This window comes from Hemitrygon akajei, chromosome 6 (genome assembly GCF_048418815.1).
Source record: "Hemitrygon akajei chromosome 6, sHemAka1.3, whole genome shotgun sequence".
NCBI lineage: Eukaryota > Metazoa > Chordata > Chondrichthyes > Myliobatiformes > Dasyatidae > Hemitrygon > Hemitrygon akajei.
This window is the reverse complement of record NC_133129.1, coordinates 53,584,426-53,606,049: the sequence shown is the minus strand read 5'-3', so window position 1 is coordinate 53,606,049 and position 21,624 is coordinate 53,584,426. Positions and strand designations below refer to the sequence as shown.

The window sequence follows — 21,624 nt, the reverse complement described above, 5'->3', positions numbered from 1 at the left end:
GATAGAGTTGATGTGGATAGGCTTTTTCCATTGAGAGTAGGGGAGATTCAAACAAGAGGACATGAGTTGAGAGTTAGGGGGCAAAAGTGTAGGGGTAACACGAGAGGGAACTTCTTTACTCAGAGAGTGATAGCTGCGTGGAACAAGCTTCCAGTAGAAGTGGTAGAGGTAGGTTCGATATTGTCATTATAAAAAATTGGATAGGTTAGGACAGGAAAGGAATGGAGAGTTATGGGCTGAGTGCAGGTCGATGGGACTAGGTGAGAGTAAGTGTTCGGCATGGACTAGAAGGGCCGAGATGGCCTGTTTCCGTGCTGTAGTTGTTATATGGTTAAAAGCCCTTCTGTGAAACCGATGAAAGCCTTGGAAAAGTAATCCCTTCTGCAGGACCTGCAAATGTAGTATCTAGTGGTGTGAGTCAGTGGCTGGACTGCCACTGGCTTTGGGTTTTTCGGGAAGAATAGTATGTTGAAGGCCTCTTGCAGTCTTTCACTGCCCTGGAGCAGGGCATAGTCAGTGAATAAGGAAAGGGTGTGGTCGGTTACACCTTCTTGTAGGGGACACTTGCTTTCTGTTGTTTGCACACTGAATGGAAAAAATGTGCCATGTCATTTCCAGATTTGGTATACACTGACCTGATGTGATGTTCAAGGTCAAATGACTTAGGTCCTCATTAAATAGTTCTTACTATTCATAATCACTGTGCAGTTCCTAAATCCACCTGGCTAATCATCACACCGGGTAACTGAACTTGTAGATAAAGGAAAATCCAAATTTTAAGATCAGGTAATGTGAAGGGAACATGGGGCTATTACACAGAAAATCACTTCTTTGTCTTGCTGTTAAATTTATGCCTTCAGTTGAACAACCAAGAAAATACCAGTTAGTAATGAAATGTGATGGGGAACCTGCTGCTAAGGCTAATTTTGTTGTCTGTTGTTCCAGAAGAAATGGATCAGCGTGGCTGCCAACTTTCCTTCCGCTATTACAATTCATTATCCGGGTCAGATTCCAGGAGCTAACTGCTCCTCAATGAATTTCATCTGGGCAATGTCTATGTGTACTTAGCAGCTAGTGATTAAGGTATATCCAGCTGCTTTAATTCTTGCAAGGATTTGGCAATTTGTTCCTGTTATCTTTGCTCCTCCTTCTCCATCTGCACCCTAGTTCCGGTTTTATTGAAAGGCACATCATCTCTCCTGCTTTGTTTATATGGTAAACAGTGCCAGCAACATTTCTGACCTTTACTTCCATCTCAAATGGTGGAAATAGATCTCAAACAGACTTGCTGTTAACTTATTATTGAAAGGAATAATGTATTTAAACATGGAACATTTCTATTTAAATGTACTTGTTAATTATTGGAGATTAGGTTGAATAGAGATGCCATTTAATTAATTCCAATGTTAACATTTTCCGCATCATTGCATAACTCACATGTGAGTCTAGAGAGAAACAAGGACTATGAGCTACTGAGCAACAGGAAGCAAAGATTGACCCATTTTTGCATGCTAGGCAGCTTCCTAGTACTGTACTCCAATATAGGATCAATACAACCTCCAAGTTAATTACTCACATTAGACTCAACTCATTTTGATCATTTAGGAAATCCAATACAGTGAGTGTTAACAGCAGATACGCCTTCTGCTTTTAGAAATCAATCACAGAAACAGATTAGGCTTAATAATCAAAGGAAGAAATGTAGTTATAGCCTTTGGACATTGGGCAATTCAAGTTCTGGAAGAAATTCAATACCTTGCTGGAAGATAATGAACACTGTTAATGGAAACATTGTGATTGATTGGTTGTTCGACATACCCAAAGATGACAGTCAGATGTGCAGTTCTTCTGTTGTGCTTTCAATGGTGGATATAAACTGTGGGAGGAAACCTGTGCAAGAGTTTTTAAAGTGGAAAAGTCATTGCACTTGGCAGTTTCACTCTCTTGACCTCAGAGTTCCAGATCCAGTGGTACAAAACGTCATTACCACTGTGTTGGTGAGGGTGACAATGACTTCTTCTGTGCCTTGAAATGCCCACAAAGCATTTTGGAACTGGTTTCCTGTCCATTGAATCTCATCTGCCCTGGAATTGACTGCATGCTGAGACAGGCTATCTTACTGGGGTATTAAGCCCACCAGCTCCCCTTACCTGACCTGTTGAAGTGGTGTGCCAGGGAGTGGCTAATTTCACATGCATACAGCTAACCAAAGCCACAGGTGAGAGCTGAGTGTCCACTGGAGTGAGCTGCCTTAAGTTGGATACAGCAAATCCCTTCACTAGAGGCACTGCCCCTTCCTGAGCACCCTTTGCATTCCACTGTATACGGTACAGAAGAGAACAACAAAACACTGCTGTAAGGATACATAGTTACAGGCAAGCAATGGAAACCTACTCAAAATCATTCAAGAAATCTGGCCATATAGGAGAAACATAAGGGGGGCAGTAGGCAGTTGTGCTCAGTCAGAGTTGTTGAAACTGAATACATTGAATTAGAATGAAGTGTGTGTGTATTGTTACGTACCCCGTAACTGGGTGTCTGACCAGCAGAGAAAGAAGAATCCGTTGGAGTCTGGTGGTACCAAACTAAAGGTGTTTATTAGTAAACTACACAATACAATATCAAAAATGCAAATATACATATAAAACAAGTTAGCAGTAATAAACCTAAAAGTGTAGGAATAACAATAATCACTAATAAACAAGCTCTATCGATGTCTAGAGGTAAATGAATTGACATAGAAAGTATAAAGTTCAGTTCATAAATGCTGAAGTAGTTATGGTTGTTGTGTTGAAATCATTGGAGAGAGAGATAGAGAGAGCAAGCGAGAGGTAACAGCTACAGCAGCCAAACCTTCCTTTGCTTTCTTAATCCGTCGTATTGTTGTGGTCATTCAGTTATGACCCCTCTGGTCTTCAGCTAGACCGTTCTTCTGTGGTGGACTCGTCACTCTGGCATGAGTGGACACACACACAAGTCCCCACCTTTCCTGTTGTAACACTGTGAGCTTTACTGACCGATCTCTTGGTTCGGTTTTTGAAGCCCCCACCTTTCTGTGGGTTCCCAACACTCAATCAGTGTCCACTGGTGTGTCTGAAGGGCGTCTCTCCAGACCTGTCTTTTTATCCCCACTCACGGGGTCTCAGCTATTACCATCAACTCTGAATGACCGTGTCCATCAAATCAGGCCACTCCTGCTATCTCCTGAGGAATGTTAACGAGCCAAGTACAGTCCTTGTAGTAGAAAGTAAATGATCCAGGAAGAGTCATAATACAGTTAATCAACAGTCTCTCTCCCCCTCTTATCTGTAGCAAATGTTCTTGCCTGTGTTTCGTCTCTAACATGAGCAGCATAGCAACAGCAATAGTTCATGGTTCTCGGGGGGGGGGGGGGTTGGGTAACTCTGCACCCCATTGTCCATCAGGTCTGTTCATCACTCTTAACAGTATATATATATATATATGTGTATATATTGCTGTTTCTTCATCATCACTGGATCTCAATCTGTGAAGGTATTGTAGGATGCTTCAACCAGAAGGAATGCAACAGTCCAGAAGGTGGCTCACTACCACTTTTTCATGACCAATTAGGAATGGACAATAAATTCTGAGATTGCCAAATATGCACAAATATCAGTCAGTGAATAATTTTAAAAAGTGCTGGGGAAATGCTTTTCATCGCTGTACTGTGGAGCATAATCACAGTCATCAACAGACCTCTGCTGGGAAGTTTGGGGATAATGGCTCTCACTCATACTTAATGAGGAATCCCTACACACTAGTGCCTTAGTACAGAAGAACCAATAATCCATGTAAAATGCAGCCTTTTATTCTTCCTACTAATTGCTCGCTGCATGGAGTTATATATTAAAACCAGCTGTCTCTTGTTTAGATTTAAATTTTTTAATTCCTGGGAACTCCCATGGCAGTCACCATTTGTGGGAAGAAAAAAGTTGTCATTTCAGGTCCTGGAATGAAATCTCACATAAACTGCTTCTCCTTCCACAAAAACTGCCTCAAATGATTAGTGCTTCCAAGAATATCTGTTTTTATTTTGGATTTCTGAGCAACAGAAGTTGTTTCTGATTTTCATTATCTATTAATCAGCATTGGTTAAGATATTTAACCTTAAAACCAGATTATTTCTGATTCTGTAGGTTTCAGAACCTTTATGGTTAATTCCTGTACATAGTTGGAGTTACCAAGGAAATATGAGCCTGGAGATATGACCACCAATTGGCCAGACTAATGATTAATCAAAGAGGTCTAGTTTAGCCTTCTCGGAACATCTTGGAAATAAGGCTTTGGACAGATTTCAAAAGTCATTCAGAAAAAGGACAAAAGTTAATCAGAAATAGTAACAATTCATCGTAATGGAGCAAAAGTGTTATAAATGCAAGAAGGGATGGAGAATCAGGGACAAATAAGGAATAGTGAGGTACTCAGAACTGGTCAGGAAATCCACCCAAAAAAGAGCAGGTGACAAAACGTCTTTTGATGAACTGGATACAGGCAACTACAGATCTCTAAGAGTGGGTGTGGCATCTGGCACTTGGCTCCTCTGCAAAGAAAGGGTGACTGAAACGGATCGCTTGGAGCTGAAGTGAAGTGCACTCTGTCCATCTTGCTAACTGAACTGTGGCTGTCCTGCTTCACAAGCTCTGTAACCTCTAAAGATGAAGTGATAAAGCTCTGTGAGCCAAACTACGCAATAAAACTTAACAGACTCTGTCAAAAACTGAAAAGGATTGAAGGTTCCTATGCTGAGTACTGAAATCCCTCCTGATGAGTAAGCTTGCCAGCTACTTATTGACTTTTAATGAAGTGGGTGTTTTAAAATCATGACCAGTAGATTCTGAGGTTATTTATCAGTTGACCGATCAGAAATAGATGCATTGTATTAGCTTTAATCCAAATGTCGTGTTGTTTTGCAGCAGCAGTACAGTGTAATATATTTTTTAAAATACATACTACATTATTATTGTAGTCATCTGCTCATGTCGGAATGTGGTTGCAGGAATTCAAGTCAATAAGCATCTGATATGAGGTTTATTGGGGTTCATAGACTTCCAAATGGCAAGGTGAAAATTTATCTGTCCAGGATATTCCATACTCCATCTTCAGTTCTGGGATAGACGAGTTGAAACAGTCCGTCACAAATTCCCACCACAATCCTGAGAAAGAGAAGGACATAAATTAGTTGGTTTCTGCTGCCTGATAACTGAGAAGCGAATCATGTTGAAAGTGAGCCTTTCTGAGCCTTCCTTTCTGAGGTGAAGATGCAATCAGAATTCCACTGCATCTATCCCAGTTACTACTGCTTACCGGGTGACTCAGTTCAACAAATGGGAGTTTATATCTGTAATAGCTGCAGTATATGTCCAAAATATGCCAGCTCTCCTAAATTCATCTATTGTTGGCTAAGCAGGACATTACAGATCATGGAGTTATACAAAAAATTGTCAAAGAACCAAACCCTTTGGCTTCAGTTATCAACAGTTATGGGCTAACAATCCCTTAAGCATTGAAAGTTCATCTTTTCATAAGGGCTATCAGCCTACAACTAGTTCCAGCTTCAGACAAGTGGTTGTTGTCCAAATCTTGATATTTCTACAATTTTGTTTTCAATACAATTTGGCAACATTGAGGCATCTAGCGGACCCTCAACTGTGGTTGAGCAATTTGTGAGTTCCATGCAAAGAAAGCAATACATAATTATAAATTAAGTATGTTACCTCTTTGTTGATGAAAAAGATTACCATAGTATGAATATAGACCAGGAAGCAGGTGGATTGACATATAATGTCCTCCATTTAAAACTATGACGGGTACATTTCTTGCCAGCTTTCTCCAGCAGTGGATTGATGAGTCAAAGTATAAGCCAAGATTGAAGAGATTTGGTATGCTATCAATATTCTAGTAAATTTCTACAGATGTATGATGGTGACCATTTTGACTAGTTGCATCACCTCCTAACATGGGGCCTCCAGTGCACAAGATCAAAAGTGGTTGCAGAGGCCTGTAGACTCAAGCAGTTTTACTCTGATAAAACCCTTCCCACCATAGAGGACACCTTCAAGAAGGCAGCATCAGTCGTTAAGGATCCTCAACACTCAATACAACGTTTTAGGAACAGCTTTTACCCTCTGTCATGAAATTTCTGAATGGTTCATGACTCTATAAACACTACCTTGCTATTTTTATTTTGCATTCTTTATTTGTCTTTTGTTATTCTAAGATATAATAATTGTTTATGTTTCACACTGTACTGCTGCGACAGAACAACAAATTTCATGACAGGTTTGCAGGTGTATGAAAAATGCTTGGATGAAATTAGACAGGTTCTTCAAAGATGCACGTCAGTAGGTGGCCTCTTCTGTGCTTTAATATTGTCTGGTCCTATTCTCCTATGAAGGACACGAGTTGTAGAAACACGGCTGGATGTTTTCTCAGATTTGATCACGCTCCACCATATATAAAGTTTCCAATATGCCTTTAGTGACAGTTGACAGTGATACACTGCTCCATAAACATGCTATCTTTGTCAAGGCTTAATAGAGTAATGGAAATGAAACAGCAGATAAACTATATATACATTGTCTTTAACCTCTCTACAATGTTATTGTTGGAGTAATAATGATATGCTAATGAAGATCATGTTATTCATGAACAAATTAGACAGCAGAATTTACTGCTGTCCAGGGAACTGTGATTCTTCAGAATTTGCTGGTTGATTGACCTGCTCCACTGTTTACATAAAATCAGAATCAGGTTTAATATCACTGGCAAATAGAAACATAGAAAACCTACAGCACAATACAGGCCCTTCGGCCTACAAAGCTGTGCCGAACATGTCCTTACCTTAGAAATTACCTAGAGTTAGCCATAACCCTTTATTTTTCTAAGCTCCATGTACCTATCCAGGAGTCTCTTAAAAGACCCTTTTGTATCTGCCTCCACAACAGTTGCCAACAGCCCATTCCATGCACTCACCATTCTCTGCGTAAAAGACTTACCCCTGACATCTCCAAATGCCGTGAAATTTGTTGTTTTGCAGCAGCAGTACAGTGCAATAAATTTTTAAAAAACACATACTACAGTATTGGCGCGTGGCCAAGTGGTTAAGGCATTGGTCTAGTGATCTGAAAATCGCTGAGACAGCGTGATGTGTCCTTGAGCAAGGCACTTAATCACACATTGTTCTGCGACGACACCGGTGCCAAGCTGTATCAGCCCTTTCCCTTCCCTTGGACAACATCGGTGGTGTGGAGAAGGGAGACTTGCAGCATGGGCAACTGGCCAGTCTCCCATACAACCCTGCCCAGGACTGCGCCCTGGAAACTTTCCAAGGCTCAAATCCATGGTCCCTAGAGACTAACATACTACAATATTTATGGTTTGGCTATGTCAGGTATGTCTGAAAGGTACATACTCATCTGCACAGGTCTTGATGAAGTCAATAACAATTGTCGCATATTCATTCAGATTCAAAGATGAATCCCTGAACATTGTTGAATCCACTGGTTTACAGTAGTCCTGAAAGCACTCCTCTGACTCCTTTGACTGCTGTGTATTTAATATTTCAGTAATAGTTGAGTAATATTGTAAATATATTGTTTGATTAAGCCTGTTGTTTAAATAATTTGTTATGGTCATATATAAAAGTGCAAGAATGGCATACGTCATCATGCCACCACGTTATACATGTGTGCTTCACTTAAAGTAAAGAAATGAAGCGTATGCTGTACGTTCTTCCGATCTCCTTGTGTTTTTTTTTTCAATTCGTTTTTTGATTTGGAGTTACAAAACATAACATTGACCATACCTTCTTATTCTTCACTACTGGTGCTGTGGTCCTCAGTCTCTGCCTATACGCCAGGAAAAGAAGAATAGCCAGGTGACTGGACTTAGCAAAGTGCAGGTTGATGGTGTTATAACAGTGGTCAAGAGTGTTGGCTCCTCTCGTTCCACAGGTGATATGTTGGTAGTAGTTGGTCAAGTACTTGGTTAGAATTCTCTGAAATGATCTGGAAGTCATCAGGGTTCGCTGTTTCATGAATGCTGATCTTGGTGCTCCGCTCCTCCAGTGCCTGCCAGACGTTGGCCAGAATGTGCACCACTACCAGGATGATGGCAGAAAACTCCCTCAATAGATAAAATGGATGACCACTATACCACTATATGTTACAGGTCGAGAGAGCAGGACTGAGACAGAGCCACCATGTCTGTGCATGATGAGTTAATCATGTAGCACACTCTTTAGACTCTACCTTTGAGACTTATTGGTTCTGTCCATGGGGTTGACGTTGAAACCCTCAGGCTGCAGCCCTGCATCTGAACTGGTAGGGGTGAGCCAAGTTCCATGAAGCAAAGTGCTCCTTCGTAATACTAACTTTTTCTTTAAAGAACTTAATGGACTTGTGCATTCATTTCCTATTAAAGTTACTTATTGGACAAAGTTAAATCTGGTAATTAATGGCCGTTATTACCTGATATTGGTTAATGTGAAACTTATCCATCTTACCGCCAGTGTAAGCAAACAGGCATAACTAATTGTTCTTAGATTTTAAAAAGAACATCTGACTGTAAATGGGTTTAGGATAGATGTCTGGCATGGTCTTGGTGGCCAGAAGGGTCTTTATCTGTGCTGTGTATAGTTGTACCACATGGAAACAGGCTCTTTGATCCTTCTTGTTCATGCTGACCAAGCTGTCTACTTCAGCTAGTACATCCCATTTCCCTGTATGGCTCACATCCTTCCAAGCCACTTCTATTAAAATTGTAATTGTATCCCTGGCACTTACACTGGCAGCATGTTCCATATACCCACCTCCCTTTGAGTGAAAAAGTTGGTCATTAGATCCCATTTAAATCTTTCCCCTTTCACTTTAAAGCTATTCTCTTTTGATTTGGATTAAAAAAAGACTGTGTTCCTCCATCTTATCTACGCCCCTCATGATTTTATATACCTTCATAATGTCACTATGCTCTAGAGGAAAAAGTATATACAGCCTATCCAGTCTCTCCTTATAGATCTTGTGCTCTGATCCAGGTGACATCCTTGAAAATCTTTTCTACACCTTTTCCAACTTAACAACATTCCTCCTATGCCCAGGAAGTGCACACAGTGTTCCAAGTGTAGTCTCGCCACCCTCTTGTACAGCTTTTATATAATGTTCCAATCTTATAGCCCATGCCCTGACCAATGAAGGTAAGCAGGTGAAACATATTTACCATCTTGTCTGTGTATGCATTTTCAAGCAATTATGTGCCCGTACCCCTAGGACCCTTTGTTCAATAATGCTTTCCAGGATCTTAACATTTGAGCAATTTCTGCCAGGTTTAATTTCCCAAAGTGTAGCACTTGTCCAAATTAAATTCAATTTGTCATTCCCTGTCCTACTTCCCACTTTCATATGATTCTATGCCTCAAACCTTTTGTCTTAGTTTTTAGTCCCTGAATATAACTTCTATCTCTCTTTTAAAAAAACTATGTATAGTTTTCTTTCTGGTTTTAATTCCATTTTCTTTGTTCAGCAACGTGCTCTAGAATTTGTTTCCCAGATTTGTTCAGGGGCGGCATTTACACATATAATTCTTGAAGGATGACGTGTGTGTGTGTGTGCTTCTGTAGCTTCAAGCTTCCTTGTAGGTGACTATTGAGGAGCAAGTGACTCCACTTGGTCCACTTTGCACACAAACCTATCTCTGGTTTATCCTGTTTCTTTGTCAAGCCATAAGTCTCACTGGTTAATGATACGCAGATTTGGTCCCATTGATCAATGCCTCTTGCCTTTGCTTAACTAACCAGTGGCCCACCACTCACCACAGATGGAGTTTAAATGGTGAAGTGCAGGTCCTTCTACTTACCAAGGGAGTCCACTGCCATTGTGATTATTGCTGTTTACATCCCCCCTCCCCCATCCCCGTGCTGGTACTGGGGAAGCGCCGCAGAGATCCACGGTGCAATCTGCAACCTTGAGGTCACTCAACCCGATGGTGTCTTCACTGTTGCTGGTGACATCAATCATGCCAACTTAAAAACAATCCTACCAAAGTTCTACCAACAAGTCAACTTTGCACCAGATGAGAGAGTATATTAGACCTGGTTTGTACCAACGTTTGTGGAGCCTGCAAGGCTACCCCATTAGACCAAAAGACATAGGAGAAGAATTAGGCCATTCAGCCCATTGAGTCTGCTCCGTCATTCCATCATGGCTGATGCCGGATTCCACTCAACCCCATACACCTGCCTTCTCGCCATATCCTTTGATGCCCTGACCAAACAGGAAATGATCAATTACGCCTTAAATATTCGCATGGACTTGGCTTCCATCACTGTCTGGGGCAGAGCTTTCACTACTTCCTGGTTAAAAAAAAAATCCTCCTTACCTCTGTTATAAAAGGTCTCCCCTCAATTTTGAGGCTCTGCCCTCTAGTTCTGGATACCCCTGATGCACCATCAATAACTCTCTCTGAGACGTGAAGGCGAGATATCGGCTTTTATTGACTGGAAGAAAGAACAAGCAGTAGTTGACCACCATACTACATCCTGGAGACTGAGAGCCGGGCTCAGGCCTCAATCGCCTTTATACCGGGGTCTGTGGGAGGAGCCACAGGAGCAGTCAGCAGGGGGCGTGTCCAGACAGGTATATGTAGTTCACCACATTCAGCCCCCCTTTGTTTTAAAAGAGAGTCCCCATGGGGCGAAGTTTCTTACAAGTATATTTACAGGTTAAGTCTATCAGGTGGTCGAATCTGTCGCTGCGATCTACGTAGCACTGGCTGTGATTGCACAGGTGCCGGTGGTGATTGCACCGGAGACGCTGGTTGTGCTGGTTCTGGCCTAACTGGAGGTGTCAGCCCACTAGGCGTCAGTGATCCCTCATGCATGTGCGAGGCGCCTGGTATATGCGTGTGCGAGGCGCCCGGTATGGGAGTGTCGTGAGGAGTCTGTGTAGGGCTCGGTGTGCACAGTGTCACCTCGGGTACAGGGTTCATAGTTACTGTGGAGTGTTCGGGGTAGTGGTCTGCTGCTCCTGTGGGCGCCAGGTCGCGGACGGAGACCGTGTCCTCCTGCCCATCAGGTAAGACCACGTAGGCATACTGGGGGTTCGCATGTAGAAGGTGAACCCTCTCGACCAGCGGGGAGTATTTATTACTCCTCACATGTTTCCAGAGCAGCACTGGCCCTGGGGATGTCAGCCAAGCTGGTAGGGTGGTCCCAGTGGCAGACTTCCTGGGAAAAGAGAATAGGCGCTCATGAGGGGTGGCATTGGTGGACGTACATAACGGAGTGGATAGAGTGGAGTGCCTCAGGGAGGACCTCCTGCCATCGAGAGACCGGCAACCCTTTTGACTTAAGGGCTAGAAGTGTGGCCTTCCACACTGTGGCATTCTCCCTCTCCACCTGTCTATTTCCCCGGGGATTATAACTCGTGGTCCGACTAGTAGCAATGCCCCTAGCCAGCAGGTACTGGCGCAGCTCGTCACTCATAAAGAAGGACCCTCTATCACTATGGATATACCAGGGATATCCAAACAGAGTGAAGAGCTGGCGCAGGGCTTTTATGATGGACATGGCAGTGGTGTCGGGGCAGGGGATGGCAAAGGGGAACTGCGAGTACTCGTCCATAATGTTGAGAAAGTAGACATTGCGGTCGGTGGAGGGAAGGGGGCCCTTAAAGTCAACACTCAGTCGCTCAAAGGGGCGGGTGGCCTTGATAAGTTGCGCCTTTTCAGGACGGTAGAAGTGCGGTTTGCACTCAGCGCAGACTTGGCAGTCCCTGGTCATCGTCCTGATGTCCTCAAGGGAGTACGGCAGGTTCCGGGCTTTCACGAAATGGTAAAATCGGGTGACCCCCGGATGGCAAAGATGTGCATGGAGGGCGTATAGCTGGTCGAGCTGTGTGCTGGCACACACTCCCCGGGATAGGGCATCAGGGGGCTCATTGAGCCTTCCAGGCCAGTACAGGATATCATAGTTGTAGGTGGAGAGTTCTATTCTCCACCACAAAATTTTTATCATTTTTGATTTTGCCCCGCTGTTGGTTGCTAAACATGAACGCAACTGAGCGCTGGTCGGTCAGCAAGGTGAACCTTTTGCCGGTGAGATAGTGCCTCCAGTGCCTAATAGCTTCCACTATGGCCTGGGCTTCTTTCTCCACCGCAGAGTGCCGAATTTCAGGGCCTTGAAGGGTACGAGAAAAGAATGCTACTGGCCTGCCTGCCTGATTGAGGGTAGCAGCAAGCGCGAAATCGGAGGCGTCACTCTCTACTTGGAATGGAATGGTCTCGTCCACCGCATGCATCGTTGCTTTGGCAATGTCCCCTTTAATGCAGCTGAAGTCCGCGCGGACCTCGGCTGAGAGGGGAAAAGTGGTAGACTTGACAAGGGAGCAGGCCTTGTCTGCGTAATGGGGGACCCATTGGGCGTAATAGGAAGAGAAGCCCAGGCACCGTCTGAGGACTTTGAGAGTGGTGGGAAGAGGGAGTTCTAACAAGGGGCGCATATGGTCGGGATCAGGGCCAATGTCCCCGTTTTCCACGACATACCCAAGGATAGTGAATCAGGTGGTTCCGAACACACACTTGTCCCTATTATTAGTAAGGTTCAGGGCTTTGGCCACTTGGAAAAATTATTGGAGGTTGGCGTTGTGATCCGGCCAGTCGTGACCACAGATGGTGATGTTATCCAGATAGGGAAATGTGGCCTTCAGTTGGCACTGGTCCACCATCCGGTCCATTTCCCTCTGGAAGACTGAGACAACATTTGTGACACCGAATGGGACGTGCAGGAAGTGATAGAGCCTGCCGCCCACCTCGAAGGCGGTGTAGGGGGGGTCCTCTGGGCGGATGGGGAGCTGGTGATAAGCGGATTTCAGATCTATTGTCGAGTACACCTTATACTGAGCTATCTGGTTGACCATATCCGCGATGCGGGGTAGGGGGTACATGTCAAGCTGCGTGAACCTATTGATGGTTTGACTATAGTCCGCGACCATCCTCTTTTTCACCCTGGTCCGAACACCAACCACCTGGGCCCTCCAAGGGCTTGTGCTTGGCTCAATGATCCTCTCCCTGAGCAGCCGCTGCACCTCCGACTGAAAGAAGGCCCTGTCCCCCGCGCTGTACCTCCTGCTTTTAGTTGCCACAGGTTTACAGTCGGGGGTCAGGTTGGCTAACAGCGGTGGGGGAGGGATCTTGAGGGTGGAGAGGCTGCAAGTGGTGTCAGTGGCGCAGCTGTCGGCATGGTGCTGGGTGGGATGTGTGGGTTGGTGTGTGTGTGTGGTCAGTAGCGGGGTATATGACGAAGTCCCACAAAACTGAGGATTCCTGACAGTGAGTGGTGGGAGGGGCCCGTCATATGCCATAGTCACACTTTCGAGATGGCTCTGGAAGTCCAGCCCCAATAGCACAGGCGCGCACAGTTGAGGCGTGACCAGTAGCGCAAAGTTCCGATATTCTGTGCCCTGCACCACCAATGTCGCTACACAACCCACCCGGATGTCTGTGGAATACGACCCAGAAGCCATGGTGACCCTCTGGCTTACCGGCCGTGTCACGAATCCGCAGCGTTGCACTGTGTCCGGGTCAATAAAATTCTGTGCTGCCCGTGTCAAACAGGCAGCTAGTCCTGTGCCCCTCCACCAGGATGTCCATCATTGACCTTGCAAGCTGGTGTGGGGCGCTTTGGTCGAAGGTTACGGAAGCCAGAGTTGAACCGCCGTCTTGGTGCCCAGTAAGCACCGGTGGGTAGGGGGCGGGGCATGTTGGCGCCGACAAAGATGGCCGCCCCCATCCGGGCATGCAAGATGGCGGCCCCCATGCCTCGCACGAGGCGGGCAGGCAAGATGGCAGCCCCCATGCCTCACACGTAGCGCTGCCCGACCCCGCTCGTGGTTTAGACTTACAGACCTTGGCGAAATGGCCCTTCTTCCTGCAGCTGGAGCAGGTCGCTTCTCGGGCCAGACAGCGTTTTCAGGGGTGTTTTTCGAGTCCGCAGAAGTAACACTGCGCGGGCTTGCGACTGGCAGCAGCTGTGGTCGGGTTCGGGAGTTCGTGGAATCGCGACTGGCAGCGCCGTTGGCAAATTCGCTCGCGAGAACTGGCGGCGGCGGGGTCTGAGGTGTCCACGGAACCGGCGGGGGATCACGCGGCTGGACAGCATCAGCATTGTGCAGAGCAGCCTCCAGCGTGTCGGCCGTCTCAATCGCCGAGCGTAAGGTAAGATCGGCATTTTCCAGCAGCCGCTGGCGCACGTACACTGACCTGATTCCTGTAACAAAGGCATCTCGTACGAGGAGCTCTGCATGCAGTTCCGCAGTGAGAGTTTTGCAGTCGCAAGTCCGCATGAGTGTCTGTAGGGCTCGGAGAAACTCGGCGCTCGATTCTCCAGGCCGCTGCCGTCGCGTCGCTAAGCGATATCTTGCGTAGACGGTGTTCACCTGCCGCAGGTACTGTCTTTTGAGGGCGTCCAGTGCCCCTTCGTAGGTCGACAGGTCCCTGATAAGTGAGTAAACCTTCGGGGTGACCCTCGAGTGGAGAATTCGGTGCATAACAGCGGGTTCAGTTGCACGAACCTCCTCCAAGTATGATTGGAAGCATGCAAGCCAGAGTTCAAAGGCAAGAGCTGCTTCAGGGGCTTGGGGGTCCAAATCCAATCTTTCCGGACGTAAAACGGTTTCCATGTTTTAAAACTTCCAGTCAATAAAATTGATGCACCATCAATAACTCTCTCTGAGACGTGAAGGCGAGATATCGGCTTTTATTGACTGGAAGAAAGAACAAGCAGTAGTTGACCACCATACTACATCCTGGAGACTGAGAGCCGGGCTCAGGCCTCAATCGCCTTTATACCGGGGTCAGTGGGAGGAGCCACAGGAGCAGTCAGCAGGGGGCGTGTCCAGACAGGTATATGTAGTTCACTACAACCCCCACCATAGGAAACATCATCACCACATCCACCCTATCTAGTCCTTTCAACATTTGGTAGGTTTCAATGAGATCCCCCCCACCACCCCATTCTTCTAAATTCCAGTGAGTACAGGCCCAAAGCTGCCAAACACTCCTCATATGTTAACCCCTTCATTCTCAAAATAATCTTTGTGAACCTCCTCTGGACTTTCTCCAATGACAACATATTCTTCCTGACAAATGAGGCCCAAAACTGTTGACAACACTCTAAGTGTGGATCACAGTCTGTGCGGATTGGTGATAACATCTTCTCCTCACTAATGATCAACACTGTTGCACCTCAGGGGTGTGTGCTTAGCCCACTGCTCTGCTCTCTCTATACTCATGACTGTGTATAGTTCAAATACCCTCTATAACTTTGCTGATGATACAACCACTTTAGAACCTCAGATGGAGACAAGGAGCGAGATATGCCAACTAGTGGAATTGTGTCGGAGCCAACAAACTTACACTCAACATCAATAAGATGAAAGAGCTGATTGTGGAATTCAGGAAGGGTAAGATGAAGGAACACATAGAGGGATCAGAAGTGGAGAGAGTGAACATTTTCAAGTTCCTGGGTGTCAAGATCTCTGAGGACCTTAGCTGGCCCATATTGACGCTGTTATAAAGAAGGCAAGACAGATTAATGAAGGCAAACTTCATTAGGAGTTTGAAGGGATTTGGTATGCCAGCAAATACATTCAAAAACTTCTACAGATGTATCATGGAGAGCATTCTGACAGGCTGCATCACTGTCTGGTATGGGGGTCTACTGCACAGGACTGAAAGAAGCTGCAGAGGGTTGTAAATTTAGTCAGCTCCATCTTGTGTACTGGTCTACAAGGTACCAAGGACATCTTCAAGGAGCGGTGTCTCAGAAAGGCAGCGTCCATTATTAAGGACCTCCAGCAGCCAGGGCATGCCCTTTTCTCACTGTTACCATCAGGTAGGAGGTACAGAAGCCTGAAGGTGACACTCAGCGATTCAGGAACAGCTTCTTACCTTGGCCATCCAATTCCTAAATGGACATTGAACCTGTGAACACTACCTCACTTTTTAATATAAATTATTTCTGTTTTTTGCATGATTTTTAATCTATTCAATATATGTATACTGTAATTTATTTATTTATTTAGTTTTGTATTTTATTTATCATTTTTTTCTCTTCTAGATTATGTATTGCATTGAACTGCTGCTGCTAAGTTAACAAATTTCACGACACATGCCGGTGATAATAAACCTGATTCTGATTCTGATTCTGAAGTGCGGCCTGATTGGTTTCTTATAAAGGCTTAGCATTATCTCTTTGCTTTTATAATCTATTCTCCTTGAAATTATGCCAACGTTGCGTTTATCTTCTTTACCACAGATGCAACCTGTGAATTAACCTTCTGGGAGCCTTGCACGAGGACTCCTAAGTCCCTCTGCACCTCTGATGTTTGAAACTTCTCCCATTTAGATAGCAGATAACTATTGTTCCTTTTACCAAAATACATTATTAAACATGTCACAACACTGTATTCCATCTGCCACATTTTTGCCCATTCTTCCAATTTGTTTAAGTCCTGCTGCAATCGCATTGCTTCCTCGGCACTACCTACTCCTCCTCCTATTTTCGTATCATCCGCAAACTTTGCCACAAAGCCATCAATATCATTGATGAACAATGTGAAAAGTAGTGGTCCCGATACTGACCCCTGAGAAACACCACTAGTCGTTAGCAGACAACCAGAAAAGGTCCCTTTTATTCCCATTTGCTGCCTCCTGCCTGTCAGCCATTCCGCAAGCTATGCCAGTATCTTTCCTGTAACATCATAGGATTTTACTCAGATACTCAGAGCACATATCCATTTTGTTAATCCCTGCATAAAGTCAAACCATTTCACAGGGAGATCAGGAACTGGCCAGACGGTGCCACCTCAGCGCTGCAGGACAACTTCAAAATCACGGAATGGAGCATGTTCAGGAAGGTCAGCATTGATGAGTATGATGGACTGGTGGTTGGCTACATAGCAAAGTCTAATAAAGATGTTACTGTGATTAAATATTACACTGCCCGGGCAAATCAGAAACCATGGCTGAATGCAGGGGTTTGTACACTGCTTAGGAATCAGGATGCTGTACTCAGATTGAAGGATAGGATGACTCCAATGTCAGCAAGAGCCACGCTCTCCTGTACCATCAAAGTGTGAATACGCATAGAAAACCCACAGACACCTTCGTGACACCAACGATGTGCAATGCAGGTGGCAAGGGATACAAACCATAACCAATTATAAGTGCATCCTGTGCGTCAACGGCAGTGACGCCTCCCTTCCTGATAGGCTGAATGCTTTCCTTGCATTATTTGACCAATTGAATATAATGTAATATTTTCATTTATATTTATCATTATTATTGTTATGAGCAGAGAGACAACATCTGCCGGAAGTAAATTCCTTGTATGTGCATAAGTACTTGGCGATTAAAGTCTGATTCTGATTCTGATTCTGATTGAGAGATGTGACGTCAAGGAAACCCCCTCTCTTCCGGAGGAACAGGCCACTGCCGGGGTGAGGAGGACCCTAGCCAGGGCAAACCCACACAACACTGCAGGCCGGACAACATACCTGATTAGGTGCTGAGGGACTTTGCAACCCAGCTAACAGAGGACTTAATGGACATCTTTAATATCTCTCTGAAACAGTCCACTATTTCTGTGGGCTTTGAGGCAGCTACCCACGAGAGCAATAGTAACTGGTCTAAGTGATTAGCATGCAAATGCACTAACTTGAACAATTATAGAATACTTTGAGTGGCAGCTAAAGGATCATATAAAATTCTACCTTTCAGCTATACTGGAACCTCTTCCAGTTCACCAACCTCTCAACTGGTCCACAGATAATTCCATAGCCTTGCCCCCCCCCCCATTCTATCCTGTCCCACCTAGAAAATGATGCCCCATATGCCAGGATTTGTTCATCGACTTCAGCTTGGCGTTTAACATGATCATCCCTCAGAGGCTGGTGGGTAAACTGTCCTTGTTGGGATTCAGCAACTCTCTCTGTAACTGCATCTTGGAGTTCTTGACAGGAAGACCCCAGTCAGCCTATGTCGGCAGCAACATCTCAAGCTCCATCACACTGAGCTCTGGTGCCCACACAGGGTTGTGTGCTCAGCCTGCTGCTGTTCACACTGCTGACTCACAACTGCCCTGCCAGACTCAGCTCAAACTATACCATCAAGTTCACTGACATGTTTGTGACATGTATGCACTCTGATTATAAATTTTACTTTGGATGTTGATCTGATGATGCTAGAGTGTTGGCCTTATCATCAACAATGCTGAGTTGGCACACAGAGAGGAGGAAGAGAGCCTTGTCAAATGGTGTGAGAACATTAACCTGAGTCTCAACATGGACAAGACAAAAGATGATTGTGGACTTCTGGAAAGCACATCAATGGTTCTGCCATGTAAAGAGTGAAGAGCACAAAGTTCCTTGGTGTGCCCATAGTGGATGATCTAACCTGGACCCACAACACTTCATCACTAGTCAAGAAAGCATAGCAGAGCCTACACTTTCTGAGGAGGCTGAGGCATGCACGACTCTCCGATCCCATTCTAACAACTTTCTACCGGAGCACCATTGAGAGTGGCCTGTCTGGCAGCATCATTGTGTGGTATTGAAACTGCAAAGCATCTACAAAGGAGAGTAAAAACCACCGAGAGGATCACCACGGTCCCCCTCTCCAATATTTGTGACACTTACCTTGAATGTTACAGATTCAGGGCACAAAACATTGTTGAAGATCCTTGCCATCCATCCCACAATCTCGTCAACCCACTATCTTTGGGAAAGAGGGGCAGAAGCATCAGGCCTAAGACTACCAGACTGACTTCTTCCCTTGGGCTGTGAGACTAACCAATACCCTGCTATCACCAAGGTCTCATCACTAGGGCAATGAGCTGTTTACTGTCTTACCTGTGCTGCCCACTAAATGCATTTTGAATTATATTTTATTAAATTATATATTGTATAATATTTTGCTTTCTGTGCTGTGTCTGATGTATGTTTTGTTGGGTTCACTGAGATCTGGAGACACTTGCTTCATTTAGTTGTATATATGCACAGCCAGATGACGATAAACTTGAACTTGATTATATAGTCAGCCACTGTCCTCAAACTGAAAGGTGCAGCAGGATGAATCTGTAGCCGAGAAATCTCCCATCTCAGCAAAGCTTTGTATCATGCTGCCCTTATGATTGTACTTATGATGCACAGGTCAGTAAGCTCGCAGATGACACAAAGATTGGTGACATTATGGTTAGTGTAAATGGTTGCCAAAGGACATGGTGGGATATGTGGGTGGAGAAATAGCAAATAGAGTTTAATCTGAGCAAGAGTGAGTTTTTGCACTTTGAGAGTTCAAATGTAATGGCAGGACCCTTGAGAGCATTAATGTACTGAAGGATGTTGGGGTCAAAGTTGAAAGCTCAGCGGAAGTGGCCGCACAAGTTGACAGAGTTGTAAAGAAAGTAAATAGCATTCTTACCTTTATTAGCCGAGGCAGTGGGTTTAAGAGACAGGAAGTTATGTGGCAGTGTTATTAAACTCTAGTTGGGTTGTATCTGGAGTATTGCATTCAATTCTTGTTGCCTCATTTTGGGGACAATGTGAAGGCTATGGTGAGAGTGGAGAAGAGGTTTACCAGGATTCTGCCCGGATTACATACTGTAAGTAAAGGTTGGACAAACCTAGAGCTGTTTTCTCTAGAGCCGTGGAAGTAGAGAGGAGACCTAATAGTGGTCTATGAAATTATGTGTGGCACAGATAGGGCAGAAAAAGGTACTTTCTTCCCAGGGTTGAAATGCCTGATGCTGAGGGGTCCTCTGTTGTTTGAGGTCAACCATGGACATCACTGTCAATGTAATACACAAGCCATGGCAGTACGATATGGAGAGCAAACTGTTGCCCATGCAAGCTCCCACTACCTCTCCTGTCTATGACAACCTGGAAGGTCTGTATTTAAAATAAGAAGGAGAAAGTTCACCTCAAAGGAGACGTGCAGGCAGGATTTTTTTTTTTGCCAGTAAATGCTAGAATGTTCAGTCAGGGGTGGTGATAGAGGCAGATACAATAGAGGAATCCAAGAAGCTCTTGGATGGACACATGAAAATGCAGCAAATGGAGGAATATGGAACATATACAGACAGGAAAAAAATAGGTTTCATTAGCTAAATTGGTATGGCAAAACATTATGGGCCAAAGGGCCTGTTCGTGAGCTGTACAGTTCTGTGTTCTATGTTCTATAACTTTCTATCTACTGGACCAGTTCATCTCACATCTCATCCTGCACACCTTACATTTCCTACGTTTATTCTATGAACTTGATATACATCACAAATCAAGGAACATACTGCAAAGCATGAGAAAAAGATAAATGATTTAACGTTTTGATCAAAATCAGTGAGTGTAAAGTTGGTAAAGAAGGGTTCTAGTGTTGTACTTCTCTCCCAGCCTCAAACCTACTCTGAGGTAACTTCCCTACTACAACAGTGGCATTGCACAACCATTCCACTTGTTTCTACTGGACTTGTTGATAGATCTATGTGGTGAATCGAATTTTAAAAACTGAGACCACCATCCCTATTTGCTACGGCTCCATGCGCTTTCAAACTGAACAGAAAGTTTGTAACTGGGTAGTTGCAGCAATGTATTGTGAAAATGGGAGGAGCCAAAAGAGAAATTGTTGAGAGTAAGAAGATGTTCTGCCAGATGGAGGAGGGTGGTGGTGGTGCAGGGGAACTTTCTGTTCTCTAGAAAGAAGCAAAAAGTTTGAATGCCTTCCTGATGGGGCATAGAAGTGTATGGGAGCAGTACACAATAATCCCTCAGTTTCCAAAGATGATATTTTATTTCTGTTCCAGAATCCTCCCAGGACTCCGAAGGAGATGATCTCTTTAATGAGACAATGGAGGAACAGAACATTCAATGGATATTGGACAAATACCAAAATGAGCTGCTTGACTCTCTCCAAGGACAGGAACAATTTCCTGATGCATACAACCAGTACGAACAGTTGATGGATTACTTCAATGCAGATCTCTCTCGGATTGAAAGAGCTGAGCAGATTCAGCCTGCTCGAGCAAGAAAGTACAAGCATAAAAAACAGACCAGAGAACAAGTATCTTACGTTGAAGTATGTTGTGAAAGAGGTGCACCAAAAATGAGATTCTTACTGAACTTTGCTTCTGGGTGGAATAAAGCTGATCATATTAATAAAACATTTGAATATATGAATTCAAAATAAGTCGCATTTTAACTGAAGCAAGTATTATAAATTAATCTCCTGATAGGGTCCTTACCCTGCCATTAGTCTGGCTGGTGATCTAGAGACAGGTCTCAGCAGTTGGCACAGGATTTTCTACCCAGAATGTTTGGTAAATCCTGCACTGTTTGATGATCTTTTTCTCTGAATTCCTATCATCTCTCCAAGCGGAGAAAGTTTTATATTAGAAGATTATGTCCATTTATTTTGGTCTTCAGTCAATGCAGGGTAATCTATGTTTGGTTTATATCAATGACTTATCATCTTCCCATCATGTTTGTCAAAGGTAATACTACCATGCCTTTTCATTTTTTGAATAAAGTTATTTTAGTAAACAATCAGTTTTTTGGCAGTAGC

The 21,624-nt window shown here is 44.4% G+C and overlaps 1 long non-coding RNA gene across 1 annotated transcript in view; it reads left to right on the top strand.

Moving 5' to 3' along the window:
- Positions 1-21,255, top strand: part of LOC140728717 (uncharacterized) — a 64,229-nt gene extending 42,974 nt beyond the window's left edge. Inside the window, exon 2 of the long non-coding RNA XR_012099163.1 lies at positions 20,867-21,255. This is a non-coding gene — a long non-coding RNA (uncharacterized lncRNA). The remainder of the gene's footprint in view (positions 1-20,866) is intronic.
- The last annotated feature ends 369 nt before the right edge of the window (positions 21,256-21,624 follow it).